General features: G+C 40.3%; 1 protein-coding gene across 8 annotated transcripts in view; it reads left to right on the top strand.

Moving 5' to 3' along the window:
- MAP3K4 (mitogen-activated protein kinase kinase kinase 4) overlaps nt 1-15884 on the top strand; it is a 97517-nt gene that overhangs the window by 19055 nt on the left and 62578 nt on the right. The window lies entirely within an intron of this gene.

The following is a 15884-nucleotide window of genomic DNA, read 5'->3' as shown; positions in this document are numbered from 1 at the left end:
AGACTTCAAGGATTCTGATGTAAGATAACTTCTCAAAAGTTTTATGTTCTGGATTAAGCGACGTTTATTAAAACGCTAATATAAATCCAGAGGCATGGTGTACTGTATTTTTTTGTCTTGACCCAGAAGATCCCTTTCTTCCTTGTTTCAGATGGAAAATAAAATGTATTTATGCAACAACCGGACCCTGTGCAAATATACTCAAGAGTAATTCCACTCAGTTCTGAAATAAGTGCTCAGAACTGCAGCCAGTGTTCCTGTCCTATAGTGTGAAAGTTCCTGCTGATCCTTCAGCCCCTTTCCCCTACAGGAGAAAGTAGTGAAGGCAGTACTTTTCTGATAGCTGTTGCAGCTGTTGATTAGCATTGAGAATAGCAGCAGTGTGACTGTGAGACTTTTTTTTAAAAGTGGTGTAAGTATGTGATCATTATCATATTAAATGCATGAAAGCTTTTTGTTGAATTCTTTAGTTCCAAAGTTCTTCTGAGTACTGAGAGAAAAATTAACTGAGTTGTTGTTTTTAAAAATGAATAAACAAGGATACAGTACTCTCTGGTTTTTCATTCCTGCCTCACTATTAGATCAAAATGTAGAATGCAACTAGTGGTTGTAGTTTAAATATAAATGCCACAGATCTTGTGCACTTTCATACAAAATTATATTAGTGAATTCTAAAGCTCTTCTGGTCATCTCAGTGACAATCCAAGTTCATTGCTGTTTCCTGAATATGCTCAGATTCAAATAATTCCCTAGATATTATTGTTGGCCCTGTGAAATGAGGTTTTTGGTTTAACTCATCCATTCATCTTTCAATTTGTTCATGTGTTTGTTTAATGAGAATTCCACTGAACACTGGAAACCAGAACTAAATTTTGGACAGAAATTCATAGCACAATTCTGTGTTTTGATTTCCAATAACAGTTTAAGCTCCCTTCATCCAGTTTCAACTCGGAGGAAGAAAATGCAAAATTGGTATGCACTTTCAGAACTTAGCTCTACTTTTCACTTTCAGAGACTTATACTTCTATTTTGAAATGGGGGAATGTAGACTAGATTGCATGTTACATTATGAGGTAAGGCCTCTCAGACACTGTGTTGTACTAGTTATTTAGGATGCAATCCTATGCATGTTTAGACTGGGAGAGTACTGGAAGATGTAGGGCTTTTGTGTGTAAACATGCTTAGGACTGCATCTTAAATAGGAAATAAATTAAGCTTTAACTGAGATCAGGAAGCACAAGGCAAGACTAGGCATGTCTTGCTTTCTATTTTTAAACACTCACTATTCTGTCCTGAATCCTTAGACCTGTCACTCTTTCACCAAAATTTCTTATGAATGCTGCTGCATTTCCAGGAACAATATACACCACTTTTGTGTATATCTCTTAGCTTGTAATCTCAAACTTATTCCAGTTAAAGTAATCTATTCTTATCTTGTTTTATGCTGTGAACACCCATGTTGTACTGGATGATGAACCTGAAAGATACTGCCTTGCCCTATGCACCTCCATGAACATTTGCAGATGAAGAGGGAAATGTAACTTGTGACTCCAACTTCCAGTCCTAGAATTAATTATGCCTGTTGAAGGATAATAAAGGGATGTGAAAATGACAACATAACCTTCTTTTCATGGAGCATGGAAGCTTCAGTAGACTGGAATGGATGGGATTGTCTGAAATAATAGCCCTTTTTGATAGAATCCCCATATAATTGTAAACTTAATGTGATCATCACATTGCATAACACAACCCCACTTATGTTAGTGAGACCTGATGTCTAGAGAAGGGAATGAAAATAATGTCATGGGTCTGATGCTTTCAGGCTTCCAGATGACTCTTAGACTACTGCATAACACTTAGTATAATTCCCAAACAATTACCTCCTTTTGCTTAGATAACATCCTGTTGATTCATTTTATTTGTCACCAGCATGCATTCAGGAAATGCCCTGTTTAAAAGATAATCCATTGCAGTGTGTAGTCACACTGAATGGGTAAATGAAGCTTCACTTGGCATCTGGAGGAAAAAGCTGGATCCACATTTACAAGATTCATCTAGTAATGACAATGAAATTACCCTTTGTTGAGTGCTGAAAGGAAAGCAATGATTTATTTTTCTGGCAGATTGAAATCTTTACTGATTGGCTGAACTGGTATGAACATTTCAACTGCTTAGGGAATAATAATGTCATAATATCTGAAGTCCTGCTTTTGTGAAACCCCAGGATTCCTGACTATTGACCATGTTTGTTGGGGCAGATAGGAGTTGAAGTTTACAACATCTGGAGAGCACCAGATAGGGAAAACAGTGCTCGTAAGTGTTACATAGAAGGAGAATTATCATGGCCTCTGCTAATTTTGTAGCATTGCAACCTGGCAGTCCTAAGGAGGTAAAGGTGAAAGCCAAAAAACAAAGGAGCAAGAGTAAGTGTCGTATAGTGGTTAGAGTGTTGGCCTGGGGATCTAGAAAATCAATGTTCTAGTCCACACTCAGTCATAAAACCCACTGGGTGAAAATTTGTGCCAGTCATAGACTCTTAGCCTAACCTATTTCACAGGGTTGTGAAGATAAAAATGGAATGGAGAATAACTATATAAGCTGCTTTGGCTTCCTTACAAGAAGAAAAAAAGGTGAGACGTAAATGCAATGTAATATAATGTGAATTTCACATACTGATACCAACTGACCAATGTATTCTTTGGATATAAGCTTTTAGCTAGAGTTTCCACTTCCACTTCTGCATCAGGACATTCTCATTAATATGTCTTGCAAGTTGTTGCATTTGTCTAAGCCAATATTCACAGAATCATAAAATAATAGGATTGGAAGGGACCAGAGGGTCCAGCACCCTGCTCAGTGCAGAACACCAAGTTAACCCAACCCTCTCAGATGGCTGTCCAGTTGTATCTTGAAAGCCTGTAGGGAGAGCCCACAACTTCCCTATGTAACTGGTTCCATTTTTGAACTGTGCTAACAGGATTTTTTTCTTGATATTTAGCTGGATTCTGGCATCCTGTGCCTTGAGCCCATTATTCCATGTCCTACATTTTGGAATGATCGAGAAGAGATCCTGGCCTTCCTCTTTGTGGCTGCTTCTCAAGTACTCATAGAGTGCTTCATGCTCTGATTCTGTATTATAGAAAAACTTAGCTATCTAATGGTATAACAGGCAACAAAAGTTATATGCAGTGCAGAGTCCTAAGTCCTTTGAATGATGATAGTTTAAATGGATAAGTTTGACAACAAACACTGTAATGTACAACAGTATTTCTTACCAATATAGGCAATCCTCAGATGTTCCAGTGTTAAGTGATAGTAATTTATATATTGGATTGTAGTAGTAATACTAAAGTGATGGCAGTACTAAGGCAGTAGTAATTTACATATTGAATTCAATTAAATAAGTATCATATTTGAAAAAAAAAAAATGCAACCCAACAACTGTGACCCAAACTTCATCAGTAGCATAATATGCTAAATAGCCTTGCACTGAATATGTTAACTCAGCAGTAGGGTGCACTTGATTTGACAAGAGAAAATTGATTAAAATTACTAGTCAGATTAGATTTAAATAATGGTTTTCTACATAATTTGCACTCATGCCTGCTTTACCCATAGGTAGAGGAACTTGATTAAAATATCCCCAAACTAGGTTTCTTTAACAACCTGCTGCCACTAAAGGTTTTCTCCTCCAGGGGACGAATAATACAATAAATCTCAGGCTATATACAAAAGACCCAAAGACTTGTGGAGTATTCTGCTTAAAAGATTTCACCATGGTTCTTATGGCTTGTCTCTCCCTCCTCATAATTAGCTTCTTGTGCAGATGTATTCCATTCCCATCATCTGTTCCTTTAATTTTTTTTGAAACTTAGCACTTAAGAGTTAAGGGGTTGATTCTGGGTACATAGATTTGCAAAGGAACAACAAGATTATGTTTGTTGTATGTTTGTTTTGTAACATTTTTGCTGTGAAGAAAAGGCAAAAATGCAGATACAATTTCACTGTTCTGAGAGCTGTAAAACCAAGCTTCTGTGATAATATCTTCTAGCTAGAAAAACTGCCCAGTAATCTTACAGAAACTTGTAGAAGAGCATGACATTGTGAATGTATTGATGGAATTCATTTACCAAAAAAATTAAACATTGCAGGAATATACAACCTCATGCTATGTAATTAAAAACTAATCCTAATTTCACGGCGGACTACCTTTGGACTATAATGCATCTTAAATAGAAAACTATATTTAGATAACTTTTTCCTCAAAAAGCATTTTATTAAAAAAGCCAATTTAAATTAAAACATCTGATTTAAATTTTAAAAATCTGATATATATATGTGTGTGTGTGTGCGTGTGTGTGTACATGAGGAGTCTATATATATTAGACTTCATTGATTTTTATCCACCCTGTTCATCAGTAAGTCTCAATGAATTGGGCCTTACCTGCAGTTTCAATGAGGCGGGTAAAGCACAACAGTTCAGTCTTTCCCTCATGGGTCTGAAAATCCTTCCCATCCCAAAATGTATGGGTGAACCACCCTTCCCCTTGTCAGTTCTAAAGAGATGTTGCTCTAGGGATCCTATGCACAGCAACAATGTAAAGGAGTCCTGTTGAATCGATTCAAAGAGTCTCATCTAGTCTTTTTCCAATTTGAGATGCTCAAAAGCAGGGCGTAAAGGAAGTACTAAGCCCTGTACCCATTGCCACTCTCAACAACTGATATTCAAAGACCTACTGCCTCTGAGCATGGGTGTTCTACTTAGTTATCATGGTCAGAACTCACAGACGGACCTATCCTTCATGAGCTAAACTAAGCTTCTGGCATCGTATCTGGTGGCAATATGGAAGACTTACGCAGATGTGCTAATTATTGTGGCTGACCCAGAGTAGGGGTGGAGGCAGCTGCATCAGAGATCATGTTGCTGTTGCCTTGTTCAGTCAAGAATGAAACTAACAGTTGATAAACAGCCTTCCCCTACTGCAATGCTCTTCAGATCGTTTGAACTACAGCTCTCATCTGCCCCAGTCAGCATGTCCAATGGCCAACGTGAAATTTTTAGAAGGGCACAAGGTTGGGAAAGGCTGAATTACTCAATGATTGCTTTCTCAGCTAAGATGTATTATTCTGAGATCTAGAATGGGTTCTTGGTGACTTAATTCCTGAGAATTTGGACCATGAGAAAGTGAAAATCATAGATGGTGATCATGTAATTATAAATTGGGACTATAAGTACATGTATGTGCACATTTACTGTAGGAATATTTTTATATAAGCATTATTTATATTGCATACTAGACAATTTATTTTTCAGTGGCGTGTACTAGCTACACAAGCAGAGGGAAAGGTTTCCACCGTCTTGAAAATGGAATACTTGATCAGGGGCCATTATTGTGCCCTTTTGCCATTATTCTACATTATGGGTAATGTGTTTTAAGTTACATCTAGTACATTGGATCGTACATTGGTACATTATACATAACCTGTGAAATGAATATGGATGTTGGTGTGATGGCAATAGAACAAATTATAATGACTACTTCAGTTAGCTTTTTCAGAGTGAGTACTGTAGGTGGTTTCTCAAAACAATTAAGGTTGGAATCTCTATTGTAGTTGCTGTGTTTTAATTCATATGTGCCTGTGCTTTAAATACGGCTTCCTCATCATTTCTGGAACATGCAAATTAAATAGAAACAGAGCTTTTTGGTACCACTGCGCTTCTCTTGTCTTGTTTATGAGACACCACTGGGAATCAGTGCAGAAGATTCTGCATAATGTGACCCAAAACAACCCATTTGGGCAAGTAGTGAATTTATGGTGCCTCACATAAACTCAGTTGTGGGACTAGAAACAAGGGAAGAGGGTTCTTGTCTTTTGCCCTGCTTGTGAGTTTCCAAAAAGCTTCTGGTTGGCCACTTCAGGAAACAGGTAGTTGAACTAAATGAGCCTTTGGTCTTCTGTAGCAGGGCTCCTCTTTATGTCCTTAGTTTCTGGAAGCAAGGTATTTAAAATTACACTCTGTGCATGATTAAACATTTAGTTTAGGAGCAGAGTTTTACTTATGGTTTTTTGAAAAGGCTATTATGTCATGAATGCTATTGATAATGCTCTAGGCTACTAGGGTGGTATATAAATGCAAATAATAAGAATAAATAAATAATCTACTCTGTAATGATACCAAGGGAATATTATAAAGGTCAGCGGTGTTGTTATTATATTTAAACTCAACTCTTCAAATAGTATTCATGACAAATTCATATTCCACCTTAACACATGACTAGCATTCACTTAAACTACCAAAAATATACTTGTGCTTGTTGTCAGTAGTGAAGCATTTTCTAGCATACACATGCTCTCCCATGCATTTTTCTGAATTGTATCCATATTATTATGTGGATGCAATTCCTGACAAGTGATATGAAAATAGTTGCCATTTGTTTATGAAACTGATTTTATTTATTTATTTAAAACTTTTATATGCCATCCCCCATGCAAAGCATCTCAGGACGGCTCACAATCAATCTTAGTGATGGAAAAATGTGTTTATAGGACTGCAGAAAAGTTGCAAAGTTGATTATGTGAATTAGATTCCAGTCTGAGAATTTCATAACTTGTCAGATTGAAAAATCAAATACATACGGGCTGGTTTAAGCATGATGTCTGAACTCAGGGGAGCTTCCTCAGCGGAGGGTGGCTTATTAACCCAGCTGCTCTCTCATAGGCCACCCCATGAAACCATGGCTTGTTGTAAGGTTTACAAGCACCCTTTGGGCTTAAAGTATAAGGGAGGCAGAAGACTTTCTGTTTGGTGCTGCACTACTAAAATACCCTTCGCCTTTCTCCCAACCTTGCAACTGGGGACAGGACAGAGCTCACAGTTTAACTGCTGGGATGATCCCCACCTGCTTCTGCAGCTCAAGTCATCCCCTCTTCATGCCAGCCACAGGATGGTGGCACAATTGTTGTGGTTAGTGCAGCAAGCAAAAATAAGGAAGCCTGTCCATTTTAACCTAACTATGCGGTGAACTCATTTTCAGATGCCCTATTCTGGGTCACCTTGCCCTTCACAAATGTGGCATATGGTGATGAAGGATATTTTCTTGAGGAGGTTCACTTGGCTTCTCCACCTCTGACACAGAGAGGGGAGTAAAGAGTAGGAGAGCAAGTCTGAGGCTTATGTACATCATGGGGAACCTTGTCATTGTGGCAGGTCTGTACTTCAGACAATCCTTTTTGTCTAGTGTGGTGTTAAATTTTAGCACTTGCAACATGTTTGTTTGCAAATTGTCTGATCACCATTGGTACAGGGATAATAAATAGACAAGTCTTCAGCACTCAGTTGATGGGTCTGCTCAAGAGTATGAAATAGTTACATGTTTCTAATGTTTTTTGAATGCCAGACCAGAACTGCAATTGAAATGTTTAGGCATAAAGTATTTCAGACTATTACTCAGTACAAGTAACTCATTAGTATGTGTTTTAATCATTAATACTTTCTGATCAGGCCTTCTATGCTTGCATACACACACACACATACACACAACCATGATTTAATAATAGGTGTAACACAGTTGCTATGGCACCAATACTGTGTGCATGATCAAGTACCACTGTAGGTTATAAGTAGAGTAATAAATGCAGTCACTGCCTGGTTTGCACATAACAGCAGAAAATCATGAGTTAATTAACTCAAGATTGCCACAGTATGTGCTGGCCATGTTCGACAGCCATTTTGTACATTCAGCCACCAGTTGGGCAACCTGGAGGTCTCTATGTGATGTACAGCCCTTGTACACTGCAGGTTAAATATGAGTTAAACCCCAGTTAACCTGCATTTAGTAGTTAGGTTAATTGGGAGTTGTTTAACCCATTACAGTGTATATGCTTATAGAATATGAACCCATAGAATCATAGAATAGTAGAGTTGCCAGGGGCCAAGAAGACCATTGGGTCCAACCTCTGCTGTTGCAGGTCACCGTTTTACAGCATCCCACTCAGATGACTGTCCAGTTTCTTTTTGAATCTCAAGTGTGGGTGAGCCCACGACCTCTCTAGGCAACTGGTTCCACTGTCATATCGCTCTGATAGTGAGGAAATGTTTCCTGATACCTTGCTGGAACCCTGGTTGTTACAACTTGAGTTGAATGTTTTGTGTCTTACACTGTGGTATGAGTGAGAAAAGATCCTGATCTTCCTCTTTGTGGCAGTCTTTGAGATACTTATAAAGTAATATCATGTTCCTCCCTCATTCTTCTCAGTGCTGAACATACCCAGTTCTCTTAGTCTTTGCTCAAAGGGCAGTGTATCCAAACTCTGGATCTTTGTTGCCCTCCTCTGTACCCTTTCTAATTTTTCTGTATCTTTCTTAAACCCTGGTGCTCAGAACTGGACACAGTATTTTAGATTAGATCCAACTAGTGAAGAGTATAGGGGAACTATTACTTTATTTGAAAGTAATACTTCTATTAATGCATCATTTTCCCTTTTTGTAGCTGTATTGCATCGTTGTCTCACATTTAGCCTGTTGTCCCCAGTTACTCCAAGATCTTTTTTCTTTTCAGTTCTATTGAAACACATATTTCCCATCTTGTATCGATGCATTTGGTTTCTTTTTCCTAGCTGGAGGACTTGGCATTTATCCCTATTGAATCTCATTCTCTTGCTTTCAGCCCAGCATTCAAGTTTATCAAGATCACCCTGGATCTTCATTCTGTCTCCTAGGGTGTTTGCAGTTCCACCCAGTTTTGTATTATCTGTAAATTTGATTATCTTTCCTTGTACTTCCTCATCTAAATCATTAATAAAGATGTTGAAGAGAACTGGGTCTAGGACTAAACCCTGCAGCATCCTACTAGTTTCCTTCCTCCAGTTTGAGAAGGTGTCATTGATGAGCACTCATGACCCTGATTCATATGTCATGTATCAACCTCAGATTAGAGGTTGAATATGCAAAATGGCTACAGAATGTGCCAGTGCATGGCACTGCTAAGTAAGTGATGCTTGTTTTGCTGTTGTTATGCCTGTATAGGCCCACTGTGTCTCAGCATAACCATTTCACAGGACTGTTGTGAATAAAATGGAATTCTTCACAAGAAAGGCAGCATACTTCTGTTTGAGCAGGAGACAACCAAAGATACTTAGAAAAAGCAACATGTCAGTAAGGGAATAATGCTGCATAGAAGTTCATTAGTGTTTATGTTACTAGTGTGAACTCCTATAATTGCAGAATAATTGACATCAGTTGTGGTACAGAAAAATAATTTCTGTGAGTACTTACATAATGTGGTTCCCTGCCTCCACCCCTTCTGACAATTGATTTTATGATGTTTATATTGAATGTTATGTCTGTAAAGCTTTGGTTTGGCTGCATTAATACTTCATGCATTTTCTTAAAATATTACTTTTTTGTTGTCTAATTTTTCAGTTGTCTGGAAGTGTATTTCAAAATATCAAATATGGTGAGATTGGGGAGGAGATAATCTTATGTGATTTGTGATAGTTGTTGAACTAGAACACAGGAAATCAGCTTAACTTGCACCTGGCTACTTATAACCCTCTTTCTTTTATGCCAAGCTCCCTGTGATGAATGGCAAAACTACAAATGGAGCCAATTAAAGTTGTTAAATGGCCTCTGTACCACCTATGCTGCATGAATTTCCTACTGGTCAGAGACTCCTGCCCTATTTGTTATATGGCATTGAATAGTCAAGCTCTAATCTATTGAGGAGCTGTTCTGGGAATTAAGCTTTTGAAATTAATTGCAGTTAACATGCTTCTCACATTGATTAATTTGCAGCATATTAAATAGTGCATGATCAGAAAAACCCATTGAACCAATCTATTAGTGAAGATAATATTTCTAAATTTTAAAAAGACCAAAAAAAGGAGATCTAAACGTTTCTTATTTTCAGTGGATATAAAGAGCCAAAGTAGGCTTTTTTGCACTGCAGTCTGTTTGGACCTGTGCAGTATTAGATGAATACTTGTCTGCTTAGTGAGGAACTCATGGAGTGCTGCCTAGTGTGTGTTGAGCAGTCATAGCAAAATGGATTACTTTGCATTGTGTGGCTGCCTCAGTTGGTTTCATGTAGGTTAATTAGTGCTTTCAGTGTCAAGGCCAAGTGTATTGTTATGTAATCCAGCAATATTGGCCCTTGTGGAATGTTGACTATGCTCTGATGACAGAGCAGTCTCTCTGTTTTCAAAGAAAATATTTGGATGAATGTCAGGTAGAATTTTATATTTGGGAACAACAGGTAAAGCTATTATTGCAGATTGGACCACACTTTTCCTTATCAAATTGTGTATAACTTTAATAAATATACTTTAGGCAACCCCAACGGGTTTGATCCAGGGTAAATTATTTGTACTTCTGTTTAAACTCAGTATGAAAAATTAATCATGACTGATTGAAGTCTTAGTGTCAGACTCTTAATGTCCTGCAGTGTGCTGTAGATCCTCCAGGTGGCCTGATTGAGAAGGCAGCCAGCCCTTCCATGCAAGTGCTTACAGGGTCAACTCCAGACAAGTAAGTAGTTGCAGGATTATGTTCAGTCCACTCAGACAGGCTAGCTGAGCAGGAACAGGAAACTGACCAGGAACAGGAAGCCTCCCAGTTGGCTGTCAGGCCCTGGGGTGTGTGCAGCGGGAATCAAGACAAATGCACCAAGACCAGGGTAACAGAACTTGAGGCAAGGCAGAATCTAAACATAGTCCAGTAATGAAATCAGAGGCAGAGTTATAGTCAAGGAACAGTCCCAAGTCAGCAACCAAGATGCAGGAACTGAATGACGCCTAGCAGGAAGACCCACATGCAATGGAACAAGACAGAATAGGAACCAAATCAGGTGAGGTGCAAGACCACACCATAGCTAGCAGCCAGTGGAGGGAAGAGCTTGCGCTTATATAGCTCGTTCCCCAGGTCTTTCAGCTTGGCACTCATCAGGAGGCTGAGAGTACCAGCAGGGTCAGGACCGATCCTGTAAGCACTGTGGTGGCCGCTAATGCCACCCTGAAGCAGCCCAGTTCCTGACACTGGCTTGCCTGAGTTGACTGAGGGTAAATCTGCAACTCCTCACATGTGCACAGCAGACCCTCCAGACACTCTCATGGCTGTTCCAGCCGCCTTCTCAGTAAAGCCACCTGGGGGAGCTGCAGGACAGTACATGCTGTGTGGATGCTGTCATCCATAGATTTCTGTAAGTGCTCAATTCAATTACCTAAGCCTGTAGATCCAAACCAATAACTGGCTCATAGTGTTCTCTATACCCAGTGCAATTTCCACAAGGTGGTTTGTTTCTGGCTAAGAAGCAACCCAGACCACCTGTGGCTTATGGAAGGGTTTGCTTAACTCACCTTGGCTTAGCATGTCATCCAAAACCAGGTGCTATGTTCCTTATGGAGATCTGCCAGAAAGTTCAAAATCTGTTGCCTCTTCACAGGCCAACTTACTTCCCAAGGTCTCCCTTGCAAGACAGCATTGTACCTGCTGAATTCACCTTCCGCCCCAAACCTTCTGCACTGATTGCAGTTTGGTTACCATAGTCACTCATGAGGTATGCCTCCCACTGCCAACACATATTCTCCACTTCTGTGAGGTGGAGAAAACTGGAGAAATTTCTAGCTGCATGTAATCTGTGTACTGGGTTTGAAGGCACTTGCTTCCCTGCAAAATGTAGCTACAGCTGGGATGGTGCCTCTTCCCACCTGCTCTGTTTTTTTTCTAGACAGAGCTGGCACTGGACCCTCCTGTGTACAAGACCTCTACAGAATCCTGTGAGCAAGATGAGGCCTGATATTCTTACTCTCTCTTATGGAGTCCAGAAGTATAAGAATTACAGCCAGATTAGTTGTCCCTATACCTGCTCCTGCAGTTGTTCCCATAGCTTGGTTGACAGGCAACATTGTTGGGAGAAAACAGCAGGCAGAGGATCTTGGGAATAAATAAACATGACTTGATTAAACCAGTAGGGAACAAAGCTGCCAAAGAAGCAGTGATGGACCAATAAGGGAAAAGCTGGTGATATAGAGGTGATGCAGCAGACCATGTGACATCGCTTCTGCTGCAAAGTGACCTGGAATATGTGCCTGAGCATAGGTATGAGCAGGTGGAGGGGAAAGGCAGGGAAAAATGAACCCATGAAAAGTCAGTGCTTCTGCAAAGAAACTATGCTGCATGGCTTATTGACTCAAAAAATTTGTTGTGCCCTGCAAAACCACCCATCTTAAACTAATATTGTTCTTGGTTTGTTAACTGATGGGCAGCGTGCAAATAGAATGTGAATAAATGCTACAGGTAATTTCTATTCAGAAATGTCTCTTCCTAGGTGAAGACACTGAAAACATAGGCAAATACTGATAAACTTTTGGCAAGAAACGTGGTTTCCTAAGCTACCGGAAGAATGGATGGTCAAAGTTCTCGGATGTTTATTTCTTATGTTTCTAGGCTACCATATAAAGTTCTCAGGACAGCCTAACCTCGTATCTGACTCCCATAACTTCCGTAGCCCCTGCCCCACCTTAGTACACAGTTAAATCGTTTTAAAGAAATGTTAGCACATTGTGTGGGAAAGCCTTTGTGTAAAGTAGCCCTCTGTAAAATATGCAGAAGTTGTCACTACTGAGGATAAGGTCGCTAATTTTATCTGAATTATACCTTTTCATTTTTCATGTAGAGAAAGTGCTTGTTTTCTTGCTTGTTTTCTTGTGGTATAGCAGTTAACAATGCTAGACAGGCATTCTAGAGATCCATCAGCCATGGAACTCACTGGGCGACTTTGGGCCAGTCACTCCCTCTCAGCCTAACCTGCCTCACAGGATGGTTGTTGTGAGGATAAAATGGGGAGCAAGAGAACTCTGTAAGCCACCTTCCTTGCAAGAGGAAGAAAGGCATGATATAAGCACAGTGTGATAGTAATAATATTTATTTCCTACCTTTTTCCTGCAAGAAACCTCAGGTGGCTTATATAACCCTCTTTCTTGCTCTTTTATGCTCAAAAGTAGTGACTGATCTAAAATTACCTAGTGAATTTCATGGCTGAGAGAGGACTGGAACTTCAAACTTCCTAATGCCAGTCCAGTGCTCTAACTACTACACCACACTTCAGTAGTTCAGCATGGCTCCGCTCATGTTCTTAATACTTAATACTGAAAGGCTGAGGAGCTTTCTTCTGAAACATGTCATAGTTGGAATGCCTAAAAAGAGTAAAGTCCCTGGTTTGGTTTATGTCATGTTAAATCATAGTTCTGTGAGGCTTCCTGCCCAGTTTTCTCCCTGACCTCTAATTTGCAGCTTTGGCATCTTAACTGGTTAAAGAATGGTTTGCACAAACCATAGCATGCCTGCAAATCATACTTGTCAGTGACAGTTTGAGTATGATTTTTAGATTTCATTTGTAGGAAAATCATGATTTGTGCAAACTGTAATTTGCTTGGTTCAGATATAATGGCAAGCTATGGTATACTGCTAAATTAGAAATTAGGGTACAGGAGAATGAGGGACCTCATGATGCCACGGTTAATGTTTGTAGTGGCAAAACATAATTTGTGTTATGCCTGAACTAAGTCACTGTCCATGTTCACATGTCATGACAAATATTCCTTCATGGTTTCTGCTGTGTGTGTGTGTGTTTTTTTTTTTCTTTTTTGTGGATGGATGCACCTGCAAAATGATAAGGCTCATTATGGTAACTCTTCTCTCATCTGCCACTTTCTTCCCTTTCTGTCCTCCAGGCAGTATTCCAGGATGCTCTACAGGGAGCATTGAAACTCCTCACTTTAGCAACAACGATTGTGAGTTGAGTTCAGCTCACAACTGCTGCCAAATGTTCTTTGCTGTGCAACAGTGCCATGCTGTGAAGCACAACAGAAAGGACAAGGAGCTGGTCAAGCCCCTTTCCCTCATGCTTCAGAGGGGACCGCTTTCGCAGGGGTGGGTGTCAGATCCATGCTAAGGCAAGTGGATGGAAATCAGCTAGGCAGCACTATAGAAAAGAGCTGCACCCATCTGTATGAGCACCTGAATTAAGCCTGACTGCAGGGGCAAATAACAGCTGGGCTGTGGTGGCAGCAGCTGCCAGTTGGGAGCTGCATGCCACAGCTGATTCCGCCATGCTGCCCCTCTCTCTCCCAGAGGGAAGCTCCTTGTGTGCATGAACAAGCCAGCACTGGGGGTGAGAAGCAGCTGGATGGAGGCAGCAGTTCCTGGTCGGGCTGTGCATGACAATGGATTCCCCTACCAACCACCTTCCTCACTCAGGTTTGCCAGAGATGTATTCCTAAGTGGGTGCTCACTTTTGAACACCTTTTGCAAGCCAGAATGAAAAGAGGGGCAGTGGCACCTATCCTCTCGTCATTACTTCACAGCAGCTTCTCACTCATTACTGGTTTGCTTGTAAACCAGAGTGAGAAAGGTGGGGAGCAGGAGGGTCCTCTGTGCTGTGCTTCCCCCAGTTGGGCACTGCCACTGGTGCTCATGTGAGAGGGGCAACACAAGTGAATCTGCTGCAGTACACAGCCCCCAACTGGGCATGATCACTACTGCCCAGTTGCTTTTTGCCCCTGCCACAGGCTTGCTCATGTATGTGAGGAGCTTTGCTCCAACAAATACAGGGGGGAATCAGTTAAGTGATGATGCTCTTTTCCTTGGTGCTACGCAGCAGATTATCACACCTGCTGCTGGCTTGCTTGCATGCACAAGGATGTTTGCTTTGGTTAGCAACAGGGGTGGCATGGGGGGAATCTGCTGCAGTGCACAGCCGCCAACCAGGCACTGTTGCCCAGTGCATTCTTACTACTCCCACTCATGCAGAGGTGGCAGAGGGAGAAACCTACTGAGTAATGTTGCTCTTCTCTCAGAACTGACCAGCTGATCACTTGCTCCTGCCCCAACAAAGATTTTTAGGGCAGGAGGTGGGGAGAGTGGGGACAACTCTGACAGTTGTGCCAAATGGCAGCAGTCAGTGGCACTCTCTGTTTAGCCTCTTGGCAAGAGTGGAAATAGGGCAGTCTTGCCAAGTGGCTCTATGGTTCTGGCCCAGTTACCAGAATGAGTTGTGTTTCCTGTTTTGGATGACTTGACAAGTAGTTGTGGTATCAAGGAACCATAGAACAAACCATTGTTTCTGTTTGTGGTATCTTCTGGTTTCTTCAGATGACATAGCAGACCAACCAAGATAAAAAGCCACAATTGCTTGCTTGTCATACAAACCCATCCACCCACAGTGTTAGACCTTTTGTGCATTTTGCTTTGGCTAAAAAGTCAATCTTTTCAAAACATCAGTATGGATATAATTGTCTATTCCATTCATTTGTAATTATTTGCTCATAGTTAAAAGTTATCAGTAAACCTTACCACCGGCTGCAGAGGTGGGATTTGGTTTAACATGTATAGAAAAGGCATTTTGAGAAAACCGTGAATGTCCTTGTTAGATTCTGGCACATTATCTAACACAGCAATAACATCAGACTTTTATTTCTCCTGTTAAAAGATAGGAGTGACATGACACACACTTTTTCAAAGCTACAAGCTCACAATTTTAAAAATTATATTTCAATTTGTATAGTATGGGTAATGAAATCAGAGTAAGAAATTAATCTTCCATGTTTAGAATCCCCACAAAGGCAGTTTCTCTTGGCTTCCCTGCATATTGAGGAAATTCAAACGCAATTACAAATATGAACATTGGGAAATCACCTGGACCAGATGAGCTTCTAATTAAGTGGTATAAAACATTTTCCAGCTTTTTTTGTCCCAAGCCTTTATGGTTCTTTACAGTTACAGTTTTGAATCTGGCTTTCCTCTGTCGGTGCTTAATGATGGATATATCACTGTGATTCCTAAGCCTAGCAAGGATCAAACCTACTATGAGTTCAACATATTTTGT

The sequence above is a fragment of the Varanus komodoensis genome, unplaced genomic scaffold, assembly GCF_004798865.1.
Source record: "Varanus komodoensis strain SLA01 unplaced genomic scaffold, ASM479886v1 scaffold1, whole genome shotgun sequence".
NCBI lineage: Eukaryota > Metazoa > Chordata > Lepidosauria > Squamata > Varanidae > Varanus > Varanus komodoensis.
The sequence above is the reverse complement of the archived record's forward strand: the minus strand, read 5'-3'. Positions and strand labels throughout refer to the sequence as shown.